Source organism: Benincasa hispida, chromosome 3, assembly GCF_027475165.1.
Source record: "Benincasa hispida cultivar pf3 chromosome 3, pf3_genome.v1.1, whole genome shotgun sequence".
NCBI lineage: Eukaryota > Viridiplantae > Streptophyta > Magnoliopsida > Cucurbitales > Cucurbitaceae > Benincasa > Benincasa hispida.
Window position 1 is genome coordinate 55,666,167 of NC_143480.1, and position 20,443 is coordinate 55,686,609.

Here is a 20,443-nt window from a genome sequence, read left to right on the forward strand (position 1 = left end):
ATGAGGTGTTGATGGAAAGGTGCAGACCTTCAAGGCTAGATTAGTGGCAAAGGGTTATACCCAAGTTGACTATGAGGAGACTTTCTGACCTGTTGCCATGCTGAAATCTATCAGAATACTCCTGTCCATTGCCTCATATAATGATTAAGAGATTTGGCAAATGGACGTCAAGACTACCTTTCTAAATGACAGTCTTGAGGAGACCATTTACATGGAGCAACCTGAGAAATTCATAACCCAAGGTCGAGAGCAAAAGGTTTGCAAGCTTAAATGAACCATTTATGGATTAAAACAAACTTCTTGATCTTAGAACATAAGGTTTGATACTGCGATCAAATCTTATGGCTTTGATCAAAACGTTGATGAGTCTTGTGTATACAAGAAGATCATCAACAGTTCAGTAGTTTTTCTAGTATTATATATAGATGATATCCTACTCATTGGGAATGATGGAGGTTTACTGACTGAGGTTAAGAACTGGCTAGCGACCCAATTCCAAATGAAAGATTTGGGAGAGGCTCAGTTTGCTCTAAGTATTCAGATCTTTAGAGACTGAAATAATAAAATGCTAACTTTGTCTCAAGCGTCATATATTAACAAGATGCTCATCAAGTATTCGATGCAGAACTTCAAGATAGGTTTATTGTCTTTCAGGCACAGAGTTACATTGTCTAAAGAACAGTGTCCTAAGACACTACAAGAGGTTGAGGAAATGAGACGGATCCCCTATGCTTCGACTATGGGCAGCCTAATGTATGGAATGTTATATACTAGACCCGACATCTGCTATACAGTGGGGATAGTCAGTAGATATCAATCTAATATAGGATTAGATCAGTAGACCATCGTTAAAAACATCCTCAAGTATCTACAAAGAAAGAGGGACTAAATGCTCGTGTATGGTTCTAAGGATTTGATCCTTACGTGATACATGGACTCTGATTTTCAGACTGATAAGGATTTTAGAAAATCCACATCAGGATTAATGTTCACTTTTAACGGAGAGACAGTAATATGAAGAAGCACCAAGAAAGGGTGCATCGTTGACTCCACCATGGAGACTGAGTATGTAGCGGGTTGTGAAGCTACTAAAGAAGCTATTTGGATTAGAAAATTCTTGAATGATCTGGAAGTCGTTCATAACATGTCAAAACCCATCACACTTTATTGTGGTAATAGTGGTGTTGTGGCTAATTCCCGAGAGCCTAGGAGTCACAAGCGCGGAAAGCATATGGAGTGGAAGTATCATCTCATTCGAGAGATTGTGCATCGAAGGGACGTGATCGTTATGCATATAGATTCGGAGTACAAAGTTGTTGATCTGTTACAAAGGCCCTCACGGCTAAGGTGTTTGAGGGTCATCTGTAGAGTATGGGTCTAGGGGACAGGCCATGCCTAGACTAGGACAAGTGGGAGATTTGTACTGGGCGTGTGTTATGCCCTAGTTTATTATTTGTATAATTTATATTTTGACTATATTGTACACCCCACTAGTTTTAGGTCAAGTGGGAGATTGTTGGGATTGATGCCCTAAATCTCGTAGGGTCCTATAATTTGTAAATGACCTGAACAAACTCATTGTTTATTTAATAAAATATATGATATTTTATTCCACATTTTTGTTGCATTAACCACAAACCAATAAACTAACATCCAAGGTTATCTTTGAAGAAAATCAGACATGAGGATTTCCATGAGCAGCAGAAGGATCGTTTCAAATTTCAATCGTATATGAACATTACAATTACAATCACAAATGGAAACAGCAGACTATGTGTAACAACCGAAATTATAGCATGCTTTACTACAGATCAAGGGATAGAATTATACATACCTTTGAATACCCATCTTCAACCTCCCTTGATCACGAACACTCGTTCATAGCAAGATGGCAACACAACGCTCGAACACTTCGACCGCTACACTGCACGATTAACGCGACCATGAACACAACGATCACCAAGGTCACGAACACTTCGAACACTACGAATGGCCTTCACAAAACCTCGACTAGTGTCGAGTTAAGTATGACACCACCAAAAGATTACCTTGGTATTCTCGGTGTGAGAATCCAGAGTGTGGGCTTTGTGTGAACTTGGTTAGAGGATGAGACCGGAGGAAGAACAATCGTGTAAACAATTGAGTAAGTAGGAGATGTCAAAGCCTATCGTATAGGACGATGCCCAATCATTTAACAAAAGCTATGCGATTGTTTAGCTCATCGGTCAGCTGAGTGTCTATCGTATAGAAACACTCCACGATCATCTAGACTCTCCAAGCTACTATTTAGTGAATCTAATTTACTTGACAACCTTTCCGTGAGAACTTTCCGATAATGGAAATCTCAAATCAACAACTATTAAAAATAGGAAACATTTTTTCTTTTATCTCACGGTTACCATGAAACCACCAATAACCTCCCATTCAATTGGTTTTTAGAGAAAAAGAGATAATTATCCAATAATTAATATTATTATAAATATATATGATAACCAACTTACCATACTATATTTATAACCTATAGTTTTAATATTTTATCTCATTCACATATAAACTATAGCTCTTTTTCTATTCCATGGTACCTAATGTAAATCTCATTTACATTAATCCTCCACTAGATGCATCTCATACACCATACCGATCATATCATATATAATCGAATTACCTCTTGTCAATTTGAACATTTCAAATCAACACCAAGAAACTGATCCTCAACTTGAATCCATTGAGCTACCGAGGGGACCTTATGGACTTATAGCTCGAAGCTCCAATGGTACGGGAATAACTGATAAACTCTTTAGTCACGAGATCCACCATCTGTTAACTGCCAGACACTCTACTAAAGATTGACAGTTGAACTCTCCTTACTACATATATATTATGTGTCCATCTTAACCAATAAACAGCGCAACAACCCATCACAGATCGCTCGTAAGTATAGCTCGACCAATAACCGTTATGCCTCTGTAGTTACATCTAACTTCTTAAATACCACTGATCCCTCTAATGAACACAAGTCATAGTCCTACTATAACTGGGTCCTTAAGGGAGCAATCTATCTACTTACCCCTGCTTCAGGGAATAAGTGAATTCCATCTTGTGTAACTAAGTTCCCAGTTCCCAAATCAGACAAGTCCCCAAAAAGTTAGGCATGTTGAGTTGAAAATCTGGTCACCCTCACCCATACTAATTAAAGGACCACCCTCAAAGGTAAGAGTTCCTAAAATACTTAGGATTGAGATCATGTCACCTATGGTCGTTTAAGTGAGATGTAAGTCTCCAGTATCAACGACGTTATATATAGAGACGAATCATCTCGGGGTCCGGTCTTATACAAACTCTTTGTAGAGGATACCCCCGCTCGCATGTCTGCACATGAATGGTCAAAATCTACCATTTGTAGTAGTTTACAACACTTGCAAACCCCTACAAAGCGGGTCGTATCTGTAGTGTCACCAGGATCAGGTATCTCACCTTAATCCTTATACTATAGGCCTATTTAGGTTATCACTTAAGGCATGATCCACTTGTATATCTCATATACATGCTTAAGTTTACATACATTAACCATGGAGCTTTGTATATTGGATATGAGTAAATACCAGAATGAAATAACGCTTATTTTATTCATAAACAATGTGTATAATTACAAACAACGAGACTCTAGAAGAATTAGGACATCAATCCCAACAATCTTGTAGCTTAAACATGTATATAGAGACATACGGGTAGATCATGTTTAAGTGATAACTTAAATGTTCTGTAATAGGGGTGAGCATGTTAGACCTAAAAATCGAAGTGGCCAACCCAAACCGGCCGAAATGGAGTCGGACGGTTGGAAATTGAATGAAAACGGTCGGTGTCGATTTACGGTTTTTAAAATCGATTTGAATGGCGATAGGGGCGAGCTATCGGCCGGATCTCGACTCGACCCGACTGATTTATTATTTTAAGAAAAATAATTTATTACGTGTGTATAAAATGGTTAGGGTTTCTTTTTGTTCTTCGTTCTTCCATTTTAGTGAGGCAGCGCCAGCCAACCGATCTTCACACTTCCATTTCCAGTCCAGCATTCTTCGTTCTTCTTCTTAGTTCCAGTCGATCTTCTTCATTCTTCCTCCTTCTTCCATTCCAACGGCAGTTGTTCGTTGAGTTGCAACCTGCATGTCCGTATCCGTTCCAGCCGATGTTCTTCGTTCTTCTTCGTCCTTACACTGCACAGTGCACATCTGATTTTTACATTCAAATAAAAAAAAATAGAGTTATTTATATGTAAAGTTTTATTTCTGTTAGTGTTGGAGAAAATCGAATACTCAACAAATATTGTCAAATGCTTCCTCATTATTGAATGTAAAATTTTACCTATGCGAATGTGTGTTATGATAGTATCTTGTTATTGTTTCTCTGCCTATTTTTCTATAAGAATTATTCAATGCTTCCCCATTATTCAAGTAGATATCTGAACTTAAGATGATTGAAAATACTCGAGTCGCTGATTCTACTCTTAAGTCATCACTCATTAGGATTGAAAATTAGATATGTTAATTAGTAAATAATTATATCTCCTTAAAATTATATATGTGTGTGTGTGTGTGTGTGTGTGTGTAATATGAGAGAATATGAGGATAAAATAGGATGGGTTGAAAAATCTAATGACAAAAGAGGATGTAAAATCGAATAAAAAGGAAAAAGGGAAAAGAAAATAGATGAATAGCACATATAAGATCATGGAAGGGTGAATTTGAAGACAAAAGTGGCTCATCCATATCATAAAATTATTTGCTTGTTATAAAGTGGCTCCCATCGTTGTTCTTTATGTTTAAGCTAGTTATTCGAGCTTAGACTATTTGTATAGACTTAGAGGTATTGTGTGTTTTGGCACGGATTCCTTATTTGCCCATATATCATGCATAAGGTGATAAGGGTATGGGTATCTGAGTTTTTGTAAATACTTTAAGGCTTGAGTTTTTGTAAAGCTGAAATACTTGGAGTTTTTGTGAATTATGTGATATTGACGTCTGACATGGTGTGGTTCAGCTATATGGATTTAACGGATATGGAGTTTGATGGAACTGCAACTGATACTTCAAAAAATTAATGAGATGCAGAAACGGATGTCAATACAAATATCGTTGATGTTGATTCAGCAAATGAGACATCAGATGTTCAAAATCCACCAAAAAGAAGGAAGGTTGTGAAAAAATCCATGGTTTGGGATCATTTTGCGAGGCTAAAAGTGATCCTAAAGACCCTCATGCTCAATGTAAGTACTGTGGAGTTGTCTATGCATGTCATTCTAAACGTAATGGTACTGAGACTATGAAGAATCATTTGAAAAATTGTAAAAATACCCTTACCAGAAAAAGAGAGATCCAACCCAAATGACATTAGCTTTCAAAACTAAAGACAAGATAATGTTGGGGATAATACGCCACAACTTGTATGTGAGTCATAGAGTTTAGAGAGTTGTCGGGAAGCGTTGGTTGAAATGGTAATTGTTGACGAATTGCCATTCAAGTTTGTGGAGGGTAAATGATTTAAGAAATTTATCGATAGATTAACATGTGCAAGTCAACCTAGATTTGTTGTTCCGTCTCGGTTTACTGTGGCTAAAGATGTGCTTAAGTTGTATGTTAATGAGAAAAATCGTTTGAAAGACATGTTTGTGAATAAGAAGTATAAAGTTTCTCTCATTACGGATTGTTGGACATCGAGACAAAAAATAAATTACATGGTACTAACTGCCTATTTCATAGATTATGATTGGAGATTACATAAAAAGATACTTAGTTTTTGTCCAATTGAGAATCATAAAGGTGATATTATTGGTAAAATCATTGAAAAGAATTTGAAGGATTGGGGAATTGAAAGGGTAATGACTTTGATGGTTGATAATGCAAGTTCGAATGACACTTCCTTGCTTATCTTCTGAAAAGATTTGATAAGAGATTATTGTTTGGTGGAGAATTTTTGCATGTTTGTTATTGTGCTCATATATTAAATATCATAGTATGTTATGCTTTTAAGGAAGATAATGATTGTATTGAAAGGATTCAATATGTTGTATGATTTATAAGATCTTTTCTTGCACGTTTTTTTAAATTTAAAAAGTGCATTGAAATTGAAAATTTTTCTTGTAAGAGTTATGTGTGTCTTGATGTTCCTACTAGATGAAACTCTACATATTTGATGTTTGAGGCAACTGTGAAGTTTGAAAAGGATTTTGATAGATTAGAAGATGAAGATGCTTTTTATAGACACGATTTGTCAGCAAATAAGGAAGATTGGACAAATGCTAAGATGTTGATTAGGTTTTTAAAGGTCTTTTATGATGTGACGTGATAACTATTATGTCTTTTATTTAGAATCATGAGGGCTAATAAGTAGAAAACACGGTGATAATACTTAGAATTTGCAAAAAATTGAGTTTTGCGTCAATTAGCACCCAAATCCTCACTGACCCCAATATTATACATTACTCCATGCCAAAATGTCTATTTTTGTAGCTATCGTAGGAATCAAACGCATGCGTTTGAAATAAGCAATTACAGACAAACGCATGCACTGAAGCCAGGCGATCGCAAAGACAAACGCATGAGCTAAGCAATCGCAGACGGTAATCACATGCGTCCAACGCATGAAAGTTGTGGTAATCGCATGCGTCCAACGCATGGGAATTGTGGTGACCAAATGAAGATTGCGGCCACGGAGTGATAGCCATAATAGAAGATCGCAAGATGGGTAGAACGCGTTGATAACCTCAGCTAAATTAAGCTCGGATGCATACCTTGGGAGTATCAACAAGATAAGGCAATGTGACAATGCCCATACCGGGACAAAAGCAACAGTGAGCCATACCATCATCATTATATCTATCGGCGTCCAAATTCTATAAATAGCCCTTGGGACCTTCATTTTAAGACATTTGAGCTTCTGCCTTGTGATCACAGATGAGAGCTTGAAAGAGATTTCTAGGGAGAATTCTTCATCTCCACAACCTAGATCGAGTGACGATCGGAGCATTCGCCGGAGATAGAGCTCGAGAGAGACATCTTCACCATTCAACCATGGCAGCACCGGCAGCCTTGATGCAGAGTCCTTCATCTCCTTTCTAATCTCTGTATTGTATTACATTTTAGCTTGAGATATTAAGATATTTTGTGATCAACGCAAATCTTAACTCTTTCATTGCCGTCTTCTTCATCATCTTCATCTCTATCATAGTTTATCTTCAGCGTTTATTTATCAAAGAAAATCGCATGCTTAATCTTGTAGCCTAGAGATAGGACGCATGAAACAACCCACCGAGAGGTGTGCGTTGTGCAAGTATAGTGAGTTAATCCTCTTTGCTTGGTGAAAGCTTGTAGCAATGCCTGTCTATGGGATGTTGCATTGCCTGTCTATAAGTTAAATAGCCGTGTCTAACTGCCTGAGAAGGTAAGAGATGGAACGCACTAAAGCAAAGTTCGCATTGTTCCTAAAGATAGGCACAATTTTATGCTCGACGCAATCATGCACTATAGAGATATAGTCATGCGGCTGACCACCGAGAGGTGTGCGACGCGTTAATGCAATGAGCTGGGATTACTCGGGCGATTTAAGATAATAAACATTACTATGCATTAATGGTTGTCGTGTCTCTACTTATTCTCATTGCAAGTCTTCTATTGCTCAATCTGTTTAGTTAGGAGTAGGAATAGTGTGTACATCCATTTAACTTCTTTTTATTTTTCTTTTCATTGCCTCAAATGCATTGCTTCACAAGAATTATTGAGTGATAAGTCCCCGTGTTCGACCTCGGATTACCCGAGAAACTTGCGTTTGTGTTATACTTGGCACGGGCACAAGAAAACTTGTGATAGGAACGCGTGGTCATTGCATATTAGTTTAGTGCATCTTCATTCTAACGCATGAGCTCAGACGCATGGGTGAAAATGCATAAGCCATGTCTAACACATGAATTCATGTACAGCCCCATCTGTCCATAACAAATAAAATAAAACAAAGTCGTTCCCTAAAAAAATCAACATGACATTGAAATTTTAAGGCTCTTTGTACACCACTTTGAATATGGTTTTTCATAAGATTACAGTGGTTCATAATTGTATACGTTTGAATGATGGTAGTGCAAATGCAATGCTAGTTGGAATAGCCAATAGCATGTAGGCAAAATTTGAGAAGTATTGGAGGGACAATGAAAAGAATAATCTATTGTTGTATGTTGCTATTGCGCTAGATCCTCGAAAAAAGCTAAGGTTTGTATCTTTTTACCTTAAATTTTTTTTGGGCCAGGGGTTGCCAAATATATGGAAAATGTAGTGTAGCAATGTTGTAGACGTCTCTTTCATGAATACAGTACTACTGAGAGTGGAAGTGGGAGTGGGAGTGGGAGTACTACTACTACTAATACACCAAGTGTCTCAGCCTCGAGGACCATCATTGATTGTGATCCAACTGAAAAGGTGGGTGAAGACTTTGTTTATGTTACAATTGATATTGATTTTGAAGGCGATGGGACTACACCTTTTGAACAGGGGTCAGAGATTGATATTTATTTGTTGGAAGCCAATTTAAGAATTAAGGTGATTTTGACATACTTTAATGGTGGAAGATTAACAGTCATCGGTTTGAGGTTCTTAGTCGTATGGCTAGAGATATTTTAACAATTCCAGTATCTACTGTAACGTCTGAGTCGACTTTTAGTACAGAAGGACGTGTTGCTGATTCATCACGTTATTCATTGGCTCCAAAAAATATGGAGACTCTCATTTGTACTCAAAATTGGCTAAATTCTGGTCCAATAGATCTTGAAGTTCAACATGGCATGGAAAAAGCTTCATTATTTGAATAAGGTATTTATTCAATTGTTTAACTTTGAACTTTATTCATTTATATTTTGTAGTTGTAACTTGTTAGTTTAAAATCTTAATGAGGTTGTCTTTCTCTTTTTAATCTTAATTATATAGGATTCAAAGCGGTTATGGACAATGAAAAAGAGATTCAAGACCTTTCAAATTTTGCAAAGTTGTCAGTTATCGATTAAGCATTTATCATTTGATTTTGGTTGTATTTGACTATTTGTGTTTTATTGTATTTGACTTTATGTTGTAATTTCTAATTTGATCGTATGAGTCATGTGACATTTCTATTTGTGACGTACACTCTCGACTCTCATATTAGTTTTGTTTTCAAATATATATGTAATATATATTATGTGCTTCTTTAAGCAATTAAGCAAAGCGAACACAATCCCAAACAATGGATATGTTAATTGTTAAATATTAAGGATTGTCAAATAAAATCATATCGATATTTTATTTTTAATACCTCTATTCCATAAGTATTAAAATGTGAAATATATCCTGAATTCCGAATCACAATCACAAATTAAGAGAGAAAACTAAACATGATTGATAAGGAAGAAAAAGGAAGTTAACAAATAGTTGATAGAGTTGAAATACAAAATAACAATGTAAGAAGAGAATAAACAGCCTGGTAGCAATCTCTTGCTTCCCAAGGCTTTTACACTGTCTTTTCTACTATGTTCAAAAGATAGTCTCGCTCTCGCGAGAGTTGGCCCGCTCTCTGTTTTCACGCCTCTGGGTTCTCTCTCAAGTTGCCCTAAGCAATCTTCCGGCGTCTCTTCCCTTCTCTCGCTCCGCCTTCTAAAAATAAAGGAAAATTATGAACAAAGCTATTCTAAGGAAATTTCTCTACCATCCGAACTTGCTAAACCGGCTGCACTCTTTTTCTGAAGGTTGCCTTCGGTATTTATAGAGCTTCAGGGTGAAAGGCGGCTTCTCTTTTATGATTGCACAGATGGGATGGCTTTAATTCTCTGACTGATGCACCGAATATCTGTCACCGAAAAGCTGAGTGTACTTGTTATCGTTAGCGGCTTGTCAACTTAATTCGGATTCGACCGTCATCAGCTTTCTATCCCATCGTGATTAATTATGCTTTTCACCCATATGCGTCCACCAAGTCGCGTCGGCTTTATGCAGCAATCCTTCTTGAATAGATGTTTGCGAGCACAAATTACCGCAAAGCCTTGCGGTAATGCTGCGCTCGTCCGTTGATTTCTTGTGATCGCGCTTTCCGCCTTGCGTCAACGCATATTCTATACAAAAATATCAAAGTTAACCATTTTTATGCGATGAGCGCATGCGACCGCAATGTTATGAACTTAATGCTTTTTAGACGCAATCTAACATATTTTACCAATGCAAACCTTCATTATTTAACAACTTAGCACTGTAATAACGTGCATTTCTGCCCGTTATCAGTTTGCAAGTGTTATAAACTACTACAGATGATAGATCCTAACCAATCATGTTGAGACGTGCGAGCGGGGGTGTCCTATACAAAGAGTTTGTATAAGACCTTGACCACAAGATGACTAGACTCTGTATATAACATCGTTGATACTAAAGACTTGCATCTCACCTAAACAACTATAGGTAACACGACCTCAATCCTGAGTGTTTTAGGAACTTCTGCCTTTGAGGGTGGTTCTTTGATTAGTATGGGTGAAAGTGGCCAGATTGTTAACTCAACATGCCTACCTTTTTGGGGACTTGTATGATCTGGGAGCTAGGAACTCAATCCACAAGATGGAATTCACTCATTTCCCGAAGCAGGGATAAGTAGAGAGATTGCTCCCTTAAGGGCTGATTCCGAGGATTGAACATATTGGCCACAACTTCTCTTTGGAAGAGAAGACTCGGTCATAATAGGATTATGACTTATGTTCATTAGAGAGATCAGTGATACTTAACGAGTTAGATGTAACTACAGGGGCATAACAGTTATTGGCCCAGCTGTACTTACGAGCGATCTGTGAAGGGTTGTCACACTGCTAATTGGTTAAGATGGACACATAATATATCTATGGTAAAGAGAGTTCAGCTGTCGGTCTTTAGTGGAATGACTAAAGAGTTTAATCGGTTATTCACATACCGTTGGAGCTTCGAGCTACAGGTCCATAAGGCCCCCTTGGTAGCTCAATGGATTAAATTGAGGATCAGTTCTTGGTGTTGATTTGAAATGATCAAATTAACAAGAGATATTTTGATTATATATGATATAATCGGTATTATGTATGAGATGCATCTAGTGGAGGATTGATGTAAATGAGATTTACATTAAGTACCATGGAATAGAAAAAGAATTATGGTTTATATGTTTCATGAGATGAAATATTAAAATCATAGTTTATAAATATAGTATGATAAGTTGGTTATCATTTATATTTATAATAATATTAATTATTGGATAATTAAATCTTTTTTTTAATAACCAATTGAATGAGTGGTTATTTGATTTTCATGGTAACCGTGAGATAAAAGGAAAATGGTTTTCCTAATTTTAGTAAGTTTTCATAAAAAGTTTTTTGAGATTTCTCTCTCACAAAAAGAATCTCACAGAGTTGTCAAGTAAATATAGATTTACTAAACGATAGCTTGGATGAGTATTTACTAAGCGATAGCTTGCCCGAAGTAAATGATCGTGTAGTGTTTGTAAGCGACAAATACTGAGCTAAACGATCGCATAGTTTTTGCTAGACGATTGGGCATTGACCTATACGATAGGTCTTTGCCATCACCCACTTACCTAGTCGTGTACACGATCGGTGTTTCCTCCTTCGCCTGCCTCATTCCAAGTCCGAACAGAGGCCACCCTCTAGATTCTCACACTGAGAATACCAAGATAGTCTTCTTGGTGGTGTCATACTCAACTCGACACCCTCGAGATTATGTGGAGGTCGTTCGTGACCTAAGCGATTGTTGAGTTCGAACGAGAAGTGTTCGTGTTGTGTTGCTGTCATATAGATCGAGCATTCGAGGTTGCTGTTGTTCGAGCGTTCGTGAGCAAGGAGCTTGGAGACGAGGCGACAAATGTTCGTAGAATTTTTCCTTGTTCATTTGTTGTTCATGCTGTAATTTATATATTAATTGTATAACCGCATGTTTTATATTCGACTGTAATTTGTAATGTCCATTCATGATTCTAATTTGGAACAATCTTATTTTCGCTACTCATGGAAATCTCGAGTCCGATTTCCTTCAGTGAGGGTTATGGCGGAGGAGATGGAGTAACTAGGGAAGAGGAAGGGTGATTGCAGCTAGGGTGCAAGATCAGAATTTAGGTTAGGGGAATGCGGGGTATTTGATTGTGGAGAGGTTTGGGCTAATGGGTTGGATATGGCTGGAGTAGGAGAGCAAGGTTCATTTGGGTGGAAGGTGGGTTGGATCTGTTGTTGAGCATCGGGTGTGACAACCTCGATAGATGGGTTTGGCATATCATTTACGATGGGCTGAAAGAAGGGTTGAGGGCGATAATGGACCTGAATTTTAGTGGGATTAGTTGGGTTGAGGTGAATATATTGAAAGTCAGAGGAAAAAGGAAAATTAGATTCATTAATCTTTACATTTTTTGAGATGTATATTTTGCCAACGTTGTTGAGGCACCGATGCCCTTTATGTACCGCACTTGGCCCCAGATACACACACTTTTTTGAGTGAAATTGAAATTTGTGGTCCTTATAAGGTCCTAAACAAGGAAAACATGTACATTCAAACACCTGAAGATTAGTAATATCAAGTGATTTGTTGAATAATATATGTAATGGAGATTTACCGTTTAAAACAGGGGTTGGTAAACCATTGATAAGAAATGAAGTAGTGAGAAAGGCATCATACCATAAATGTAATGGATAGAAGCCTAGGCTAGCAAGGTAAGTCCCATCTATACCACATGTCTATGTTTCCTTTTTGCATGACCATTTTAAGCAGAGTTGTATGGACATGAGAAACGAGAGGGTTTTCCCATTGAAGCATATAATTTACGAACCCGTGTATACTCACCTCTGTTATCGGATTGTAAAGTCTTGATGGGTGGATTAAATTGAGTTCATATCAACTGAACAAAGTGTTTGAATGCATCTAGTGTATCAAATTTCTATTTGAGAAGGTAGAGCTATAAGAATCGACTGTAGTCATCTATGAATAAGACATAATAATAAAATCCATCTGTCGACGTTAATGGAGCTGGCCCCCCAAATGTCAGTGTGAACAAGGTTAATTTATTTGATGCACGAGATTTGAAGTTAGAGAAAGGAAGTGGATGAGCTTTCCCACGTTGACATGATTCACAAAATATAGGGTTTTCATAAACTTTAACTGATTCATGACATTCTTTTAACATTGAATTTAAGACTCGTGATGATGGGTGACCAAGAGGCCAACAAGATTCATGCTAATCCCAACACCATACAGAATGAAAACTGTTGAATCCTTATTTTTGTTCATTGGTATGTGGAATTTATTGTCCCTTTTAGTGGAAATATCCATTGGTTTCAATTCAGCATCTTCTAAGTGGTATAGTCCATCTCTAAGAGGTCATTTCAACAGTGTTTGGCCCATATGTCCTTGACAACACAATAATCAACATGAAATTCCACAAAAACAACATTGTCTTGTGCAAGTTTAGAAACACTAACCAGATTTTTCGTAATATTGAGTACACATAACCTATTCTCTAACTTAAGTTTGCAATTAGCATTAGATAAGCAAAAATTACCAAAGGATGATATACCCAACTGTTCACCATTTCCAATAGTGACTACTTCATTACCTGTATAATCCGTAGGATTGGCAATGTTGTGAAAATCAATAGTGACATAGTTTGTGGCTTCGCTGTTAGCATACCAATTAATATCCCCAACTATTTCAGGAGTGGCAAAGGGCTGATTGTTGGTTTGAGAGGTGACAAAAGGAGTAGGACTTTTGCCATTGGTAGTGTTTTGTTAGTTGTTATTGCCTCTAACATGATTTTAAGGTGGGACAAATTCTCTATTGTATCGTTAATAACAAACAAAAGTTGTGTGGCCATATCGATCACATACCTGACATAGTGGTCGATACCTTCTGCCTCGACCTCTTCCCCTATTTCCCTAAGTGTTTTCACCACCATTGTAATTGAGATTTCCTCGTGACCCATTTATATTGTTGTTGATTATTTCCCTGACCATTGTTTGGACTTGGCGACTTCGAACCAGACAAGTTTTTATTAAAAGCAACATTAACGAAAGCAGAATTTTAGCCAAATGACGAAGATGATTTGGTCGAATTCTGATGCTTGAGACGTTTTTCAAAGGACAACAATTCATATTGCATGTCAAGCCATGATATGTCGGGATTGCTCTAATTACAAGCATAACTGGGTTATATTCCTCATAAAGGCCAAGTAGCACTCGAGAAACCAAATTTCGAGTCGTCACTAGGCTTTTCAGTTTGTACCAAATTATCATAATATAATTTCATTAACTCAAAATAGTCAACCATTGTGGAATTACCTTTGCATGTCCATTGAAACACTTGGCAGAAATAATCCTCCTCCGCTCACGACTGAACTGCGAATAGGGCATGGATGACGTCCCATATCCCTTTTGCATCTTCATAGCCTATTAATTGGACTACTACCTTCAGTTTATCGAATTATGTAACCAGCCAAGGAGAAGCTGAGGTGGACTCCTGACATGGCATTTGTTGACTCCTTGACTTGTCCAGCTGAGCATTCTCCTAACACAAATAAAGTTTTCCACACTATTTATAAAAGAGAGAAGTTCGTAGTATATAAGTAAGCACAATTGCCTTTATTTACATGACGTATTATGGATAAAGTTATGAGAGTTTTATGTCCAATGTGGACGATATCATACTATTGAAAAGTAAGGGATAAAATATAATTTTGGTCCTTATAATTTGGAGTTTTTCAATTTTAGTCCATGTATTTTCAATAATAATAATTATTATTATTATTTATCCAAATTGGTAAATAACAATAATAATTTTTATGTAATAGAATACAATATGGCGAATATGTTTAAAAAATTTATAGTACAAATGCTAATCGATAATAAATAAAAAGTTTGTGATAAATCATCAACATATAGGGACTACTTAAGTTTTATTGAGAGTTATAAACAAAAATTGAACCAACCAAGTATATAAGTAAATGAGGTCTTAATTAAAAAAAAAATTAAAAATTCAAAGTTAAATGTGATATAATTTGATTAATCATAAGTTTTGTTTTGTGAAATATTCCATTATTACATTCCATATTACAAAATCAATATGAAAAGAAGTTTAAAATATGAAACATAATAAAAGTTTAGCTAAATAGTAATCGCTATACACGTTTTCTCTCGAGATAAGAGATTTAATCCTCATCTCTACGATTACTAACTACAAACTTTTTCCCTCTAATTAATCTAAATGTAAAGGATATTGGTGTTGGGATTGATGTCCCAAATCTAGTGTGTCTCGTGGTTTGTAGTTTTGTTAACACAAAATATTTATTTAATAAAATCATAAGTATTTTATTTGACATTTAGACAATATTGATTCGATCTAATCAACTAAGATCCAAGTTATATGATGTCACTTGAACAATATGTGGTTTACATACAGGTGACTATATTCAAGTGATAACCTAAAAGGTATGCAATAAATTGATGAAGGTTGAGTGCCTTATTATGGTAACACTATGGATACAACCCACTTTATAATTGTTACATGAGATGTAAGTTTTACAAATAATATGAACCATATTGTTCATGTGAAGATGTGTGAGTGAGGGTATCATGTATAAAGGAGTTTATAAATAGATCGGACCGCGAAACAATTAGTTTATCTTTATAACACCATTACTTGAAGAAACTATTATTTCACTAGAATGATTATAGGAGACTTGACCTTAATCTGAGTGAGTTGTGAACTTCTGTTTATGACGACAGTCCTTTGATCTGTATGGGTGAGAGTGACCATAATAGTCGATTCAACAAGCCTACCATTTTGGGGATATGTCTGATTAGGGAGCTGGGAATGTCTACACAATATGGAATTCACTCATTCTCATCCCTTGAGAAAGTAGATAAATTGCTCCATTAACAGCCGATTATGGATCTTGAACAATGATGCATCGACCTCTCACTTAGGGTTGGCAAAAAAATCCAACGGGGCGGGTATTCCCCGATCAGGTCAAACCGGGGAATTTATTCGGGGCCCCGTCCGGGGACGGGGTAGGGATGGAGACAGTATCCCCACCCCGACCCCGATCCCGACTTAATCCCCGACCCCGAATTTATATATATATTTTTATCCCCTCCTCAGTCCCCTTTCGCTCTCGCTCATCCCTCTCCTCCGTTGAAGTCTGCCACGAATGGGGCCCTGCGGGGCCCGTTTCCCCGACGGGGAATCTTCGCCCCCGGCCCCACCTTCAAATGGCGGGGACGGGGGCGAGGATGAGGGATAATTTACCCTACGAGACCGAGGACGGGGGATGCCCCCCCGGCCAGGCCCGACCCCGTTGTCAACCCTACTCTCATTTGGCTTGAGAGGTGTTAGTTTATAGTTGGACTATAAATTGCTTGTTCATTTGAAGAATCAATGGTGCTTAGATTTAACTACAGGGGTAAAACGGTAATTTGACTAAGTCATAGTTATGAGTGATTTGTGAATGGTCGACTCACTGTTGATTGGTTATATCCATTGGCACAAAAATATATCTACAGTACGAAGAGTGTAACTATCAGTATTTAATGGAGTGATCGGTAGTTAACGAATATTGATTAATTGGATTAAAGGAATTTAATCAGTTAATCTCATATCATTGGAGCTTCTAATCTGTAAGTTCATAAGGTCATCTTGTTAGTTCACCAAAGGATAGTAATGAGGACTGATTTCAATTGTTCAAATCAAATGAGGGAATTTTATATTAACAAGATTAATATATGATGGTTAATTACATATGTGATGTATAATCCAAATTATGTAAGAGAGAGATATTTGAATAAGATTAAAATATTAGATACATATGAATTAGATCCATAAAGAGATGTATACATATAAAATTTATATGTTAATTAACTCCATATTAAATATGATTTAATATAGTTACTTAATTATTTAATTAATGGTTAATTAATTGATTAAGAAATAATGAAGATTGGAGATTAGCATAAATATATGATATTTACTATGATTAATTAAATATATATTAAATAAGATTTAATATATGGTTATTTAATTAGTGTGCCTATTAATAAAGGTTGTTTAATTAATTAGAACCAAGCGCATAAAAGGAAATTCTTGGAGAAGGGGTTAACCCTTCTCCATATAAATACATCCTTGTAGCCATTTTAGGTAAGGTTTTGATATCACACAAAATCTAGCCTCCACCTTCTCTCTAACTTCTCCCTATAATTTTCTACCCTTTACCTCCTCAAAGTTCTTGGAGACTACACTTTCAAGTTCTTTGAATCCTAGAGAATAGCAAGGTAATCTCGTTGGTGGTGTCCTTCTACGTTAGAGAAGTTCGAGATTAATGACAATGGTGGAAGAAGAAAACTAGAGGAATCAACAAAGGTAAGTTTGTGATTTCTCCTATTCTTCCTTTTTTCAAGTATGCCTATGTTTATCCTACAAATGCATGATTTGTTTTTTATTTATTTAAAAATCGATTATCTAAATGCAAGGCGTTCACACGCTTCCACTCAGGATTTGATCCCTTCAATTGGCACTTCTCAAGTTGTAATATTGAAATTTTGTTTTCTAAGGGGTACAAACCATTTTACTAACTCCAACCAACTTGTGATTAAGATACTGCATATTTGTTTCAAATTTTAAACTTTTGAAACTTGAGTCCTTTTAAACTTCTCTGTAAAATTCATGGACTATAAAGGTAACTTTAAAAAAATTAAAGGACCAGAGAGGCATTTTTTGGGTGGTTTAGGATTTAGGGTTTCATCAAATTATGAGCTTAATTTTTTTTTTTTAAAAAAAATACCCTTAAACTTTCAAAAGAAGTTAAAAAATACCCTACTATTAGTTTTAAGTGGAAATTGTTAGTGTTTCGTTTTAAAAAATACTATTGAACTTTTCAAAAATTTCAAAAATACTCTCAAACGAGGAAAAAAAATTAAAATACCATTATTATTATTTATTAATATATGAATAGAAACCATTAATACCTCGTTACAAAAATACCTCTAAATTTTCAAAAGTTATGCGAAATTGGTACGAAATCTTACCTTTAAGAAAAGGTTAACAAATGTCATCACTGTTTGTCACTACAATAATTTGGGTTTATCCCGACACTAAGGATCGTCTGCAGAAGCTAAGAACACCGTCGGGATAACATTTCCCGACCGTGGCGGCCGAACCGTCGGGAAAGCTTCGTCGAGAAAACCTTTTCCAACGGTTTGGAAGCCCTGCCGTAGGGGAAAAGAATTATCTCGACGAAGAAGGATGAGGCCTTTCCCCCGACCCTGAAGAAAGCTGTCGGGAAAAAGGCACAACCCCCAACGGTATATCGTCAGGATTGTACTATTAGTCCGACGATCTTTGAACCGTCAGATGAGGTAATTTATTTCGACGGTGAGGGTGTCGTAGGGTATTTTACTTTCACCCGACGGTGACGTGGATCGTTGGCATATATCTATCGCCCAACGGTTAAGAACCGTCAAGCTATATCCTTAACTTCGACGGTGGCTATCTGTAAAGCCCGACAGTGTCTAGTCACCATCAGGAGTTCTTTGCCCGACCCCTCTACCATCGGGAGACTAAGCCCCACGGTGTCTAATCACCATCGGGAGTTCTTTACCCGAACCCTCTACCATCAGGAGACCGTCGGGATTTCTTTAAATAAATAAACAAATTTAAATACCTATTTAAATATATTTATTTATTTTCTTTTTTTAGATATGTTTTTTTTTTTCAAATGTCATGCCTATTTGAATCTTACATATATCAATCAAACTAAGATAAGATTGCCAAAATGAAGTAAATGTCTATAATAGATTAATGATATATAGAAAACATGTTTGAATCTACAACCTTAATTCAATAGTTTCTATAACAACTACAATTTTCTTAATCGAAAAAAACATTACATGATAACAGAGTACATATTGGGAGATGCACAATTCCTAAATCCAAAATAACATTAACAGAAATCTACTACCTAAATACGTTTGTCGAGATACGCTTGTCGAGAGATGCATCTTCAATAAAAATCTCCAAATACCTACAAAATACAAATTTAAATAAGTTTAATACTCAATATCCTATATATCAATCTCAACTAAACAAACCAACTTACCTCAATCATAAACAAACCAAAAAACCAAGAAATCAACTAAGAATAATGAATTGAAATCAATCATAAACAAACCAACTTACCTCAATCATAAATAAACCAATTTAGCTCAATCATAACTTAGTAATAAACAAACGAACTTATACAATCAACTGAAACATCCCCACCCCTCACCCCCCAAAATTATTCTCATTCGTAATAAACAAACTAACTTACACAATCAACTGAAACAAACTAACTTACACAATCAAATAAACTAACTTACACAATCAACTTAAACACCCCCTCTCCCCACCCCCCAAAATGATTCTCAATCATAATATATAAACCAGCTGAGACACATATCTATACGTTTATGTTGTTACCATAATTGCAGGATAACAATATACACAATCATCTAATTTAGCATAAAATGAAATTTAAACTCAACTTCAGAACATTAACTATACTTTACATAACTATACGTCTATGTTGTTACCATAACTGTAGGATAAAAACATACACAATGTAATAATTAATTTACTACGAAAGTTGAAGAGCTCATACCTAGTTTGATCTATCTTTCATGGGCTGTAAGAGCATAGTTTTCATATCCTCCATCTTAAATTGTCTTTTGACGTTCTGTTCGTCAAATCTAGCCAATCTAGCCTTTAAGGATTCTATCTCTTGTTGTTGCTCCTCTATAATTTTTTACGAAGATGCATTGGACGAATGATGCCTTACATTTTTTCACTTTTTTACCCTTTGGTGTCCTACCAAGGCCCACTCCTGCGCCCAACATTTGCTCGCATATTTCTTCCTCTGATATTTGTTCAGACCCTTATTGGATGAAGGATTCTTTCAGCTCAACCATTTGACTCTATATCAATAATTAAGACCAAATGTGAATAAAGTTACATTGAGGAATAAAAACTTACATATGCATCATTCGCAACCTGATTAACAAATGTGTTATTACTCCTACAGTGTGTTTGCTTAAATAAGTCCACTAGGTTCATTGTTTGACCGTCGAGTCCTTTCTATAAAACAATTCACAAGAAAATAAGATATTAAGATGAGTGTACTTTAACCAGCTTACCGTGGATTCTCTTATGCATATGAAAGTCTTAGAACCAGCTGTATGAGTGTACTTTAAGGCTGACCTATTCCTTTGATTCATCTCTGCCACTTTCTAAGAAAATAAGAAATTAAGATGAAATGAGTCATTGAAATGTAAGTAAACAAAACACACACACACACACACAAATTATTACTTTTCAGTCGCTGGATTTAAACTTGTTGC